At 43.7% G+C, this 13289-nt stretch overlaps 1 long non-coding RNA gene across 2 annotated transcripts; it reads left to right on the top strand.

Annotated features, from left to right (window-relative positions):
* The first annotated feature begins 548 nt into the window (after positions 1–548).
* LOC137858700 (uncharacterized) lies at positions 549–3445 on the top strand. 2 transcript variants are annotated; one of them, XR_011097928.1, is made up of 3 exons: positions 594–933; positions 1030–1330; positions 2197–3445. It is a non-coding gene; the product is annotated as an uncharacterized lncRNA (long non-coding RNA). The 2 variants fall into 2 exon arrangements; XR_011097927.1 differs by having other exon boundaries at positions 549–933; positions 1030–3445.
* The last annotated feature ends 9844 nt before the right edge of the window (positions 3446–13289 follow it).

Here is a 13289-nt window from a genome sequence, read left to right as displayed (position 1 = left end):
GGCACAGCACGTTCAGAAAGACCCAGGAAACTCCCCCCAAAGGAGGGTTATCCCCCAGCAAGGGCTTTGTCAGCTGCAAGCAAAACTCTCCTGCAGCAATTTGAACATCCAGTTCTGACAGCCTAAGAACGTGTCTTCTTTTTATTTCCCCCAAGATAAGAAGGCTCATCTGTGAAAAATGTGACAATTGATCATGTTTCTGTCCTGATATGGTGCAAAGAGCCAGGAGACCAGACAGCTCAAGGCACAGGATGTTTCTGGAGGTCCTAGGAGAGCTGGGTGAGTGGCAATGAAATGCCAGAAATTTTCAAAGGGAACTCAGCTTTCACCAGCCCTGTTTATCTTCACAGGTCAAACCCTACTCACCTGTCTGAAGCCAAGGAGGGCCTCACATATTTATTGCCAAAAATTAGCATTTTCCCTGATGGTATCCTGGATACAGGGTAATTATGGTAAACACTGATGAAAATCATTTAACTCCTGCTATGGGGACAGCATGATGGCAGCTAGATTAAAGATGTCCTTTATAAACCGTCACAGAGCAAGAGAACATGATAATGAATGAGTTAATTACACCAGCATTCGAGGTTGATACTACCCATCTGCCGCTTTGATTAATTAAAACTCTGACAGACGACAATGAGGTCTTCTCAAGTCTGAAAGTAATTAATTGCCAAAGTCCTCAATAAATCTAACAGCATCACTGACCGAACTGGCGGAAGGGATCACTCTGAGCAGCTCCCGAACTGAGGCAGCAAAGCAGATTAGGGAGCCTGAAGCATCCTCAGCACGATGCATTACTGCATGGATGTAACACACAGCTGCGGCCAAGCAATTCCAACTTTCTCCTTGAACTCCTCCCCTCTCTCTCTCTTTCCTCTCAAGATCAGATGAAGGAGTCTCACTAATGGATACGAACTGCTAAAGGGGTTGGTAAGAAGACACTGGGCCCTTTTTGGCCTTTGTCCAGGCTTCCAAGCGATAGCGAACTGGTTCAATTTGTTTCTCTCGTATGTCTGCTCTCCTCAGACCAGTGGAAACCAGTCCTGACAGAGGGGCGTTTTGGAAATGCAACGGAGAGCTGAACTCTTCCAGTGCTTTCCCTGTTCATCACTCAAAGGATGACAAAATGCAGCAGCAGTTGCCCAGACACAAGTGGCAAATCAAGTCCCCTGTGAGCAGGAGAGACTCAGCACAGAGCAGGAACCTGAGGAGCCATACACAGGCTGGGGGGAGCAGGAGCATAGGCAGGGCAAAAGGAACAGAAGATGAACCTGATCAAAGGACTTCCTATTGTGAGAAATACCAGACTCCAGAACTGCTTTCCAAGGTAGGTAGAAATGGAAAGCACTGGTACACAACCGCTTAAGAGCAAAAAAGTCAACTGCAGAGAAAACTGGTCACAACCAGTACAGAGGGAAGAAAATCGTGCTTTTCACTTCTCACTCTTTGTCTACACTGAATGTGAATCTTGCAAAATAAGCCCAGCTAGGACACAGTGGGATTTTGAGGCAACACCACAAAAAATCACTTCCTTTTGCAGCAAACAGTGCTAGAGGACAACAAACCATCCTCAGTCAGACGTGTGGTTTTGAGACCTTTCACTACTAGGTGCTGCTTTTTCAGAGATGGAAGGGAAAAAATATTTCATGTTTCCTTGCATTTTTATCTTAGCTTACACATTGTTAAGCATCTGTTGCGTTTCACCTCGAACAGTTACAATTGAAGAACTAAAGCTTCTTCATAACACAGATCCAAGACAATGATTAATAACAATTATCAGCAGTGATTAGCTAATACGACCAGAATACAACAATCCCACTGCCTGCCAGTCATTTGCAGGCATCAGCACTGACGCATGGCAGCTGTTCTTATTAAATCCTGCCTCAGTCCTGAGGCCAGAAGGAGAATCCTCTTTGCAGCAACACCCTCAGTCGAATGCGATGCAGGCTGTAGCTTCCCATGCTGGAACGGGACAGGAAAGAGCGAGTTTAGAAATACTGAACTCAACACAGAAATCTGTTAGAGAGAGGGGTAAGTATGTCCTGGGTGCGTGGCTTTCCTGCTTTGTGCATTATTGCTGACCCTTTGGTGGAGTGACTGAAAAAGAACCACATATAAAAGGGTTATCAGGGGTAACTAAGCAAAGGACAAAAAAAAGGGGGTTACTTACAGTGTGCCTGTTTTAATTTACAGAAGCTGATCCTTGCAAAAGGGTTCCCTAAGGAAAGGAACTTGTAATGTGCAAGTGCAGGAAACAACAGACCGATTTTCCAGTTACAGGACGGGAAACTAGTTCAGGAAAGAACCCCCTGAAAGGGGCAGTAGGAAGGCACTTCCCACCAGATGAAATGGACGTTTGCAAAAACTACTAAATCTTTGTCTCCATGTACACAAAGGAGGCTGAGAGACAGATGTCACATACATACCTAGATTTCCCAGGAGAATAATGGAAGAGAAATTAGGACAGAACAGATGGTCCAGGAATTAAAATTTTGAAGGGTAACCCAAACACCCAAGGAGCTGCTCAGGTGAGCTGCCTCAAGGTATGCCTATATCACACGGTACAGAAGCTTACAGCTGTGCCCTATGCATCTCAGAAAAGCCCACGAGGTTGGGGTCATGCAAGTATCTCTTCAGAGCATTGAGTCCTGAGCCCAAAGGGCAAGAGAAGGCTAATGTTCTGCCAGGCCATTTTAAGCCATCTTCAGGAAGCAGATAAGAAGGCGCATCTCTGCAGATTATTTGATGACAGATACATACAGACGTGTGCATCCACTGCAGAGTGAATCCATCATTCAGCCTGAGATTTGGGTCAGGTTTTCTGGCTCAACCTGAAACTCAACTGATGACCACTCAAAAAAAAAAAATAAAAATAAAAAGGAAAGAAAGAGGGACGAGAATGGGGGTGGGGAGCAAGAGGTAGTTGTTTTCACACATTTTTGCTTCCTGTCCTTTCTAAATGTCACACATTTGTCTCATGTTACTTGGAAGTCTCTTCTTTGTAGCCAGCAAGAGAACACACTTTCAGGAAGGGAACTGAGAAACCATTCAAGGGCAGGGAATTTTTATCCAAGTTTCAGGCTTAAACCCATTTCACGTACGGCCTGTAATGTTAAAGACATGACAACTCCCTCCAAAACCCACACAATTTAGAATTTATTTTTTTTTCTTTTTAGCAGCCTTGAAATCTTACAGCATACCAGGTGACAAACAACTGGTCTAAGCTCCCTGCCATATCTGGCTGTTGCAAGTTAAGATGACGATGTGGGTATAAGTTTATCTTTGAATTTCTTTCTGATCAATGTCAATTCAAGACAAGCTCTGATGTCGTTTTCTTCTCCACTGAATAGACCAGGTGCTACAGAAGCACTTGGCGTAGCCTGACACACTGCAAAACAAATGTCGTATTGAATTAGCAATTCTCTACTACACTTCTCTTCCTCTACAAGCAGGCACGTAGTAGAAGCATAATCAAAAAAAAAAAAAAAACTACCACTTTAACTCCTATTTTATAGGGCAATGAATACCTTCACTTGCATAGCATTATTGTCATGGACTGTAAAGAGAAGCATTAATTAGACTAGCACATTAGACACTTGTTAATTACAATCTCAGTTCTCAATGTCAGGAGAGTTTCATTTGTGCCTTCAGAAGCTGTGAAAGGAGGAAGGATCTATCTTTGGGGGGAAAAAGAAAAACTGTTCTCTGATGTGTAGTTTTTGAGTTGGCTAACCAGCTACTCAGCGTAGCTGTCTTATTTTTGTCACTGGCATCTGGATATTTGGGTGGACTGATTTTATCCAGAAGAATACACAAACTCAGCATCTCTGAGCTGAAGTCAATGAAACCGTGTTAGCATGTAAAGCACCAAAACTAAAATCAAACCACAACACTCATTACTCCTAACGTTTTAATCTTGATCTGAGATTTGCATTCACAGATGAAGTTTCAGAGTATCCATACACGTCTCAAATTGAGCAGTCATTTCAGACAACTTCAGCCGATAAGAACTCAGTTCAAGAGACAAAAACACAACCTAGGTTTGAAGGAATTACTTCTAGTGTTTTTGACTCAGACTTAACTCTGACTTGAACAGATTTTCCCCTCACCCATGCATATTAATACCTTCCTCTCCCACGAATTTTTACTCTATTTCCACACGTCTCCAACTTCTGTATGAAATGCAATACACTGCATTTTCACAGCTCTTTCACAGGTGGTCTCTGAGCCAGATATCCCTTCTGAAATTCTCTGAAGCACAGAAAGAAGGATAGCTGCCCAGGAAAAAAAGATATGTTGAACGTACCAAAGGACCTGAGAACTGACTGATAGGTTGCACTCAAACAAAGGAGCACTGAAAAGAGGAAAAATCTAGGATTAAAGTCAACATCCATCTTGCACAAAAACTGAACAAAGCGATGGGTGTACCAGCAGCAATGGCAGGCAAGCTCACGCACAGAGTAGCACTGGAAACGGTCCAGTTAAATTTCTGCTCAACGCTCTGCTCACACAATTGACCAGAACCACTTGCCTCTGGGGGCAGACAGATAACTCACAGCAAAACGAGCAGAACTCAGAGGTCCCAACCACAAATCTCACCGGTTAACTACCTGCACATAAAGTCCGTCTGTAAGTACATATGGTCTTTGAACTGCTTTTGTATGCTTTGACTCACCAGGAATAGAAACTCCACCTTCAGGGACACGTTCTCATACTGCCTCTCCATCAGCCAAGCTGAACAGGCAGCGAAGAGTACACGAACAATTGAACTCTTGCAATGAAGCACTTGTGTCTGGAGCCCTTTTGCAAGCTCTCACACAATTGTGTGCAAATAGATTATTAGACTCCTCTGAAAGTTTTGGAAATGTTCTTTGAGACTTTTTTTATAAGCAATCAAGGGAGTGCAGGCCTAGCTGAAAGGGAGTACGTTTGGTCCCTTCGGAGTGAGGACTGCAGGCAGCTGTTTCAGACAAGCCCCTGTACACTAGGCTTCAGCAAAACGCCCAGAGAACAGCCTCATATTGAAATGTGCTGTGCATAAAGCAATACAGGCTTTCTGTACCTCTTGCTTTTTAACCGTTCGTTTTTCCTGATGGAAAAGGGCCATACGTGTTGGCTTCCACTAACATGACAACCTGCTTAAGATGCTTTACAAAGGATCGGTGAACCCACCTCCAACAAAAATGAGACGTTCGTTCTTCGTCCATTGATTGCATGGGAGAAAAGTTGCCCTTTCAATAGCTTGCATTAGCTGCTACCAATCTATGCCATTGTTCTATCTTACAGGAGAGATCTGAGGCAAAATAATCTGCTCCCAGCTGCCTTCTTCTCTGTTCAAGCATGCAAGGGAAAGCTTGTGCAGAATCTTGGATTTCTAGGAGGAGAAGCAACAATTGGATTATACATTCTGACTTCTTCCAAGCCCCTTAGCTCTTTTGGCTAGTAATGCATTTCCCATAAAACCATCCAAAGCACCGATGTGAAGGCTTCAGAATGTGTAAAAATCCATCAGTTTCCTCCGTATTTTGATCTAAGCTGTCAGCCAGGAATCTGGTCTCTCCAGTTCTTCTGCCTTTGCTGCTTTTAATTACGAGACCTGCAGCAAATCACTTAACTACACATTACAAACTTCAAACAGAGAGACACAAAGTGGCTCTCTACCAGCCCACCAAAGTGCAGTGGGATCACCACAAGTAACACAACATCCAATTAAATGCAGGTTGTCTAGAATTCAAGCACTGTCTGCAAAGTGAATCAAAAATTAAAGGTGTTACTACAGACAAATACATGTGCTTAGAAACAACATTTCTTTGGCTACATCCGCTGTCTCTCACAGTTGCATCCTATATTTAACAAGGGAAGCAGCAAGACATGCTTACTTTCAAAGTGCATTTCATGAGAGAGAATTTGCTACACCATGCCCACAAAAGAGGCTCAGATAGCAGCAAGAAGATGAGTTGGTAGAAAAGTCTGGCTTATATTAGGCTCGGTAACATTTGATTAGAGAGCTATCGAAGGCTGGATTTTGACAGATGACAGGAGAATGCTAGACTCAACATAGGCACATTTTGAACCCACAGACACACAGTCTGTTACCAGGAACAGCAAGGGTATTTTTGGAGTCACTCAGAATCTGCCTTGTAGCAATGTCTTGTCGCCCTTCTCTTCACCCTCACGTGCTTTCTCCACCTCTTCTCCAAATGTGCAGTGCAGAGAAAGTTGCATTATTTACATCCCTAAGGGCATGTGACCTTCCAGTTGCCACTTTCTGTATCTTTCTACTGACAAACCAGCACTGAAAATGATTTGCTGGTAGAGCGAAGCCCAGTACTAAACACCTTAACCACAGAGAAAGGACTCCAAAGACATACCAGTTGCTTACCTTTTACAATCATAATGGACCTCAAGAAGTCCCTTAAGGCTTTTGTTGCCACATTTGAGGTTGGGCAAGGTGTGATTCTGTATCAGTGGCACACAGAAGACTAACATCACTTCCCACCTGCTTTGACTTGCCCAGGTCTTCCCTTTGTCAGCCTAGAGCCCTAGCTGAGGGATGGATACACCTCCCTTCCTTTAACAGGCACAGTCGGAGAAATAGGTGCATGGGGTGACAGTGCTTAATTTGTGTTTAGACCTGGGTTTTACAGATCCCCAATTTTTGCTTCTACCAGAGTTGTGCACAAGCCAACTGGATGCCAACAAATAAGGAGAGTCCTACGTAAAGTTTGCTTTAACCAGACCAGCACCCGGCTCACTGCTTGATGGACCAAGGGCAGGTGCCGTCTTATTTCCATCACATAAACTCAGACACGGTTGATCCAGGCAACACAGTGACCCCAAAAGCCTCAGTGACACGGGCTCAGCTCAATGCCATCTGCTCTGCAGAGTAGGGGGAGCCAGCATCACATGAACTGGCTGGAGCTGGTGCTTTAGGATCAAGATCCTAACTTGGCTCTTTTAAAGCCTATGCTACCTCTTGGTCTTGAAAGCTGACTTGGGTGATGCTCTTTCTTTCTTCCTCCTGATCTACAGATCAATCTGAACCTCTTCATTTATCTAATTATAGCTGCAGGGGGCTCTTCGCAGCTCGAGTGCATTTGTCTCCTGTGCTGCTAATACAATCAGGCACAAAGATCACTTCATTAAAAGATCATCTACGCTTCGTCTTATTTGAGCTAAAAAAATCACTCCATCATACAAACTGGACGGCAAAAAGTGCAAAACTTGATGACTCGAGTTAGCCCAAAGAGCAGAGTTCAGCTCCAAAGGGCAGCGGGAGGAGGAACTGTCACCAAGTAAATGCAGCACTTCCACCGTGATTCAGATGGAGCTACGGGCACCACCCTCCAAGCCCCAGCTGATTTTCCACCAAAACCTCTACTCAGCCTCTAACTTGGCACTATTCAAGCACTGGTTTAAGATGCTGCTGCCTGCCTTATGCTTGAGGTGGTGGAATGGAAATGTAAGCATTGTCCAAAGCCAGCCAGCTTTGATCATCACCAGCAGAGGTGCCTGCACCAGCCTAGCTGAGTTTGCAAAGCAAGGATTTGAGGCTGCACCTCCTTCTTCACAGAGCTGCTGGTGAGAAGGACAAGCCTCCAGCAAAGCAGCAGTGCTGCAACAAAGCCACAGCAGCAGTCTTCAGCCACCTCTGCTGGACTCCAGCAAGGACACTCACCTCTGCACAACAGGGCTCAGCTATTGCACAGATAAATCAGCGCTCTGCAATCAGGTACGGGGGGGAAATGAGGGTACATTGAATGAAAGGTGCAGATTATCTGCGTCAGAACGCCAAACTGACTCCAGCTCTCCTGTGTTGTACATTGATGTCTTCTTTTATTCCTCACTCCACCCATGCTCCTCTGCTTTCCTGATGCATATCCTGCCTGAAATGCAAATTGCAGGGCTTGTGCAATCAGGCAGACGCTGTCCTCAGAACAAAAGAGGTTCTCTTTTAAGTAGCTGCTGGTATAGAGAGGATGGTGTCTAAAAAGGAGGCTGGGAATGCCCCAGCAAACACATCTGCAGGTTTGTACTTAACACTCACCTGACAGATGTAGCTTCTGGCTTGTTACCCAGAGGATATTTATTATAAAAAAGAACACATCTTCAGCAGTGAAGTCTAAGAGACAAGATTATCATCCCAAAGAAAACAGGTAGAGGAAGGATTTGAATTTGAGACTCCATTATCGCTAGAAAATGCTTTAACCTCTTGGCTAGAGGAGGCATTACAGAGGTAAAGGAGCAGCACAACCAGCCTGTCTTCACTGATTTGTTTTCAGATCTAACCTATTTTTGCAGACATCATCTGAGGACACCTACCCCTCAGGCCTGTGAGTTAAGAACACTTCCTTTGTGAATTCTGCAGAGAAAGCAATGCACCCTTGAGACATGAATGGCAGAGCATGTGCACAGAATATGCAGTCAAAGCACCGCCTCTGCTGCTGCGTCCCAGGCTGAAAAAGACATCTTCAAAATCCTCCAAAACATCTTGCCCTGCCACTGACCTATTTGTGTGGATATTACCTATACTGTAATTCACTCAGCTGAAAAATAGGAGGAGCAACTCAACCTTCTTTTAAAAACCTCAGGATGAAAGTAAGCTATTACTGTACCATTAGATGTGTTAATAAAATACAGAGAAAATCCTGAAATATTTTTAACCAGTTGTCACCGGGGGGAGAAAAAAAAAAAAAAAGGCATTTTTACATGCTCAAAGGAAAACCTAAACCCTAGCTTCATTGTGCATAGAAATTTCTGGACATTAATTAAATACACATTCTTGACACCAGGACCTTATACAGTGGCACCCTAATGCAAAGTAGTCTCACCTGATTGCTAGAATGATATTCGGGAACTAGTGATCAGAAGAAAATTCAGGGACAGATAATTATAGGCCACCAGGCTGACGCTGGTCCCAGAAAGCAGAGATTATTTGCTCAATGGAAACAAGCTCGAGCTGTAACGGAGCATCCTAGCACTACGAAGCCAAATTGTCAAGAACTCTACCATGCAGCACTGGAGAGAGAGAGAGATGGTTTGAAGCCTCCTGGGTACCCTTCTGGAGAATTGAATTTTGAAAAGCCATTGAGTCAGAAGGACTTGCGAGGTCTCGTTCCAGCCCCCAGGGTTCAGAATCACATGGCAATTCCCTGCAACCAGTAGTTTTGCTGCCCAAATCTGGAACTGTAGCAGACACCGCTGATTTCAGCTGAAGTTCGGAGATGGGAACGAAGCACATCTGCAAAATGTTGGAGGCAGCAGTGAGATGGGTGGAGCTGCAAGGGGCCAAAAAGGAAAAGTCAGAGCAAGTCGTGGATAGAGGAAGGCCGGTACAGTACTTCTTTGCGAGGTCACCTCTGCAGCAAGGCAGTGATGTTTACAGCATACACCCATGCTCTCAGTCTATACTAATTCATAAACCACTCGCTGTTCTAATCCCAAATTACAGCAGCAATCCCCACAGCCAGGTCCTGTACCGTGAGGAGGCACAGTACCAAGTACTGAACAAAACCATGTCCCTTACAAATCCCATACAGGGTTTGCTGTCAAAGCCACCTTGATTTTTATATGGACACCTTCCACCAAATGCTCTGTCATTCTTTCTACCTGATCTCTTTCAGCATCTTCAAAAAATTAGGGCTTACACTACTTCTCCCCCAGACCAGGGCTTAGTGGAGCTCTGCATTCTCAGAGGCAAGAGATTCACGTCCAGGCAGAAGCAGTGTGACAGCAAGGGATCTAACATGCTGACCATAGCAAACAGATAGCAGGCACAGGGCAACGGCAAGGGAGGACAGAGAAAACATCAGAGACTCCCAGCAAGCAGGGCTGGACCAGGTTACTCCCACCCCACAGTGATGGTATTTCCCTGTCTCTTCACATTAAAGCCCAGAGCTGTTCAAAGAACCAACCAGCAAAGCCACTGTCACTCAAAGCACTGTCTTTCCTTTCAAATCTCACAGAGGAATAACATCAAGCTGAATAGCAATCACGTGCAAGAGGCTTAGGCTGGGAGCACATTTTGTGCCCAAAGGTACACTGAGCTTGAGAGAAGTAGGAATGCATCTCTGGGCTCTGTTAGCAAATATTAAATATGCATTTCATTCCTTGGTGTTAACAGTCAACTGGTCAGCAAATCAGCCTGTTCATAATCTCAGGACACCAGTAAAAAAATAAAAATAAAAAAAAATCATACACTTAAGCATATGGCACCTCATAAACCATTCATTGTTCCTTACCCCCAAATTAGAGGAAGGCACAAAGATAGGGAAAGAGTATAACCCACCTATTTTACATTTTAAAAAATAATTTTGGAGATGTCAGTTTCTGTTGTGTGCTCTATAGGACATGGGATGTTGTGTACTCTATAGGAAGAACAACCATGCTGAGGGCAGCAGGCCAGCACCACGACACAGAGCTAGAGGATTCCTCAGATCTGATACCCTGACCGTGGATCCCGATACCTGCATACAGACAAGCCATCTACACCTTTTAGGGTTTCTGCAGCAATACCAGCAGAAGGGACAATCTTGCATTGAATTAGCCAAGTGGACAAATGCAGGACAACGGAGCTGTATGGCCCATTTAGGAAAAGACTGATGGATTACAGAAACTGTGGAGCTTTATGTTGTCGCTTCTACGCAAAATGCCCTTAGCAAGCAATCCAAGCTGGGTAATCGTTGTTAAAAGCATCCCATTAAAGGACTGCAGCTCTAGGACAGACGGGTGTCATCTACAAACAGCTAATGTGCATTAATACAGACTGGTTTATACATTGCAAATATTGACAAGCTCCATTCATAGCAGCTACAAGACTTCTCTGTCACCAAGTAGTATTTTGAGTTGATGACATACAGCTAAATCTTGAAAGCCACACAAAATCCAAGAAAGCTTTTTTATTTTTATTTTTTATTATTATTTTCTGCAGTACTGTACTCCCTAGGGCCTGAGTGCATCCATTTAAATGAATCTTAAGGGGAACGTACTTGCTTAAATGATTTGCCTACTTATAGTAAATATCATGCCCTCATCTATTCAATTTCTTCCCTTCTTATCAATTTCTTCCCTCCTTGTCTTGAAACACTATTTTCCAGTTAATTTGTGATCCCTGCGTGTATGTGGTTGAAGTTACCTTTCACTTTTCCTCCTTTCCCAATCCCCTTGCATATAGGAGAGGGATTGTGCTCCACAGACGCAGCTGGATTGCTGGGTACCCCCAAATGCCAACACAAGTGTAGAATTCAAAGCAGTTGCCCAAGCTTCCCTGAACATTGATGCCAGAGCATTTTGAACACGAGCAACTGGACTGAAAATTCTGGGCATAGCTGGTGTATCTTTCTAGCCTTTGTGCCTTTCTCAGTCTTCTCTGTGAAGACAATGCTACGTAGGGGAGGGGAAAGATGCCCAAGATAACTGTGGTGCAACGAAGTTGTAACATGTGCCCTGAGAGAGGGTTTCATGTCACCTCTAAGGGCACACAGGAAATCTTCACAGATATTTTTGTACAATGAAGACTGCAAAGGTGGATAAATTATCTTCAGATTCATCTGCTCTTCTAGGATATGGGAGGTGGAGTTGGTTGTTTCTCTAAACCGAGCAAAATACAGAATTGCACCCATCAATTCTGGTTATTCTGTAGCAAGCAAGAGAATCACAATTGCTTAATTTTTTTGTTCCACTGCTTCCATGGTTTTTGTACTAGTCTGGAACCATTCACAGTCTGGCCTAGAGTCATTTTTAGGAATGCATATTGGAAACATAAAGACCAGATCCCATCACATTGAATTCCTTCACAAAAACTTAAGCAGTTAAGCAGTTAAACTTAAGAGAAAGAGACGATTACCTTTGAGGACCCAACATAGGCTTTTTCGTGTAGTTGGAACCTGCTTTTTTATTTTCTTTACCCCACAGAAAATCTCCCTGGGTATGCATCACACCTCTTGTCTTTCAAGTTACAGAGACCTGTTGTAAAAAATGGTCATTCCTGCACGCTTTTCTCCCTTCACATTTGTTCTTCCAAATATCAGAACTGCTGTGTGATGGAGGATATCTGAGTCATCATCAGCACTGGGTTAATGGGGATTATACACAATCTCATGGGTAAACTTAGAGCTGAGAGTCATTCAAATGTCAAAGCCTCTATCACTCCCATCTTCTGAGGATTGCAGAAAAATCTCTCCTGGACAAGCTACAACCCAATTACATTACATCGTCTTTCTGGGTTAACTCTATTCCTTCTACAATGATTTTGTCACTGCCTGAAGGGAACTTTGTAACTATTTGCATTTTTAAATAGGTCAATGTGCGTCCGGGAGAAGACTAAGTAGACGTTCATTGTGTAAAATAGCTCACTCTTTCTGGATTGTGAAAGAGATATAGCAAGCCTATCCCTCCTCATAATAAGCTTTGAAACCTCATCTGTTTCCTCTCCTTGCTTTTCAAAGTCATTAAGGGAAGTAACTGATTGTTATTTCTCAATAATACCTTGGTCTTGTCTGTTTAATGTCTGCCTCGCATATATTCCTGCTGCCTGCGAGACACTTACTGGAATTCCCTCTGCTCCACTTCTCAAGACTAATGATCGTGTTCCCCTCATCTCCCAGGGAGCACCACGATAACTTGCTTTTTGTCTTCATTTCCCCCCCCCTCCCCCCCCAACTCTTTCCCCACTAACCTTTTGCACTCACATATCCTCTCTATATGAAGTCTTTATTCAACCCAGGTCTCTCAAAACTCTTTCAACTACCTTCTCTACAAGACAGCATGAGTAATCAACTTCCCCATTTGAAAAGGAAAGGTAATCAAGAGGCAGACAGGTTGAATAAGTGGCCCCAGACGGGTCTTTGGCAGTAATCCTGCTGTTGCTGTCCCCCAAGAGTGAATCACAAGAGCAGCCATCATGCCTTCTTATGAAGCAAGTCATTTTTTTGTTTTGTTTTGTTTTTACTAAAGCTAATGGACACACAAACTGTTTCTCTGATTCTTCAACCTTCAGGCTGAGTATTACCTACATCACTCAAATATTCTGCCTGTTACAGAAAACACCCTGTGCAGAGTACCTCCTTGATCTTCTAAGAAGCCTGACCACCAAATTTCACCAAGTTGCAAATCATCCGTTTTGATCTGTCTTAATAGATCCACAGACTTCTTTAAAACACTGGTTGTTATCCTTGTTAAAACCTCCAACAAGACAATGAAGTGAAGCAGCAAGCCTGGCTTCTAGAGAATCTGAATGTTGATCCAAGGTGAGACTCTGGTGATACATAATTTTTTACACTACCCAC

The sequence above is a fragment of the Anas acuta genome, chromosome 6 (genome assembly GCF_963932015.1).
Source record: "Anas acuta chromosome 6, bAnaAcu1.1, whole genome shotgun sequence".
NCBI classification, from domain to species: Eukaryota; Metazoa; Chordata; class Aves; order Anseriformes; family Anatidae; genus Anas; species Anas acuta.
This window is presented reverse-complemented; position numbering and strand designations above follow the sequence as displayed.